Source organism: Macadamia integrifolia, chromosome 6 (genome assembly GCF_013358625.1).
Source record: "Macadamia integrifolia cultivar HAES 741 chromosome 6, SCU_Mint_v3, whole genome shotgun sequence".
NCBI classification, from domain to species: domain Eukaryota; kingdom Viridiplantae; phylum Streptophyta; class Magnoliopsida; order Proteales; family Proteaceae; genus Macadamia; species Macadamia integrifolia.
The window spans coordinates 22,090,064-22,091,507 of record NC_056562.1 but is presented as its reverse complement, the minus strand read 5'-3'; the positions used below and the strand labels follow the sequence as shown (position 1 = coordinate 22,091,507).

The 1,444-nt window shown below is 38.8% G+C and overlaps 1 protein-coding gene across 3 annotated transcripts in view; it reads left to right on the top strand.

Moving 5' to 3' along the window:
- Nucleotides 1-235: 235 nt before the first annotated feature.
- LOC122082708 (UDP-N-acetylglucosamine transferase subunit ALG14-like) overlaps nt 236-1,444 on the top strand; it is a 13,310-nt gene continuing 12,101 nt past the window's right edge. For 2 of the 3 annotated variants that reach the window (XM_042650436.1, XM_042650435.1), the window contains exon 1: nt 237-462. The gene's annotated coding sequence lies outside the window, so the exon portion shown is untranslated. Of the gene's footprint in view, nt 463-1,444 lie in introns of all 3 variants that reach the window. The other variant, XM_042650438.1, reaches the window with a different exon arrangement.

Sequence of the window (1,444 nt, the reverse complement as noted above, 5' to 3'; positions counted from 1 at the left end):
GAACTAAGGCGAAATATCAACTTGACCCACCATTTTTCTGAAAATATCACTCCCCACCCCTACAAGAAAAATGTGCTATCTAATAGGCTCAACCGTTAGATTTGATTGTTAAGTCAAGTTAATTTTTTTTTATAATCCTCAAAATACCCCCTATTTATGGAATACCAAAACTACCCCTATTCCCTCTTTCTCTGAAAAATTGTCCGAAACCGTAAGGACCCTAAGTGTGATTTGAAGCTTGAAGATTTTAAGAGAAGAAGAAGACACTCGAAGGAGAAGGAGAAGGAGAAGGAGAAGGATAGTCCCATTCATCGATGGGAACCACAGATCCCCCTGCGATTTGAATCTTGAAGACCTCAGGTTTTGATCGCTGCAAGTTCTCGCTGAATCGTCTTCAAGCGCTGCAAGTTCTTGCGATTTGGTGCTAGTTCAAAGTCCAGCTTACACTGCAAAGAAGAACAGGTTTTTTTTTTTTTTTCCCTCATTAAAATTTCTCATATTTGAACTGTACAAATCCGGAAGTCTCTCTTTCTCTCTCTCTCTCTCTCTCTCTCTCCTCACATTTGAGCTGTAAAATTTTTTAGATTTGAGCTATACAATCGTTGCAAGTTCTTCAATCGCTACTGTACTCTCAGATTTCCCTCATTATAATTTTTTCTTAATTGAAAGAAAGAAAGAAAAAAGTGATTTTTTTTTTGTTAATTAATTTGGACGGATCATGGCTATGGAGTTGGGGCCGCTGAAGATGAGAGTGAATGCAATAGCTCCTGGGTTATTCAAATAAAAAATCACAGAAGGGCTTTTACAGAAAGATTGGCTTAACAATGTGGCTTTAAGGACTGTTCCTTTCAAGAAAATTTGGGAAAATTGATCCAGCTTTGACTTCACTTATTCGATTTTTGATCCATGACACCTTCAGCTATGTCTCTGGCAATGTCTCCATTGTTGACTCTGGGAACACCCTACTTTGGGACCGTACAGAGGAAAACCAATACTGATTTTGTGCAGGGGGATCTGGCGTTCCCATCGATGAATGGGGCTCTCTTTCTCCTTCTCCTTCAAGCGTCTTCTTCTTCTCTTAAGGTCTGCAAGCTCCAAATCGCACTTAGGGCTCATTACGGGTGCGGACAATTTTTCAGAGAAAGAGGGGTTTTCGTTAGGGTGGGGCTTTCACTTAAGATAAGGGTAGTTTTGGTATTACACAAACATGGGGTATTTTGGGATTATAAAAAAAAAATTAACTGAACGTAACAACTAAATCTAACGATTGGGGTTGTTATATAACATCTTTTTCTTGTAGGGGAGGAGAGTAATATTTTCAAAATGGTAGTGGGTTAAGTTAATATTTCGCTTTAATTGAGGGAAGGGGAATGTTGTTTACCCAAAAAAAACAAAGAGGCTTGCACATATGTGAAGGAAAATCCTGGGAGTGTATGTTATGGAA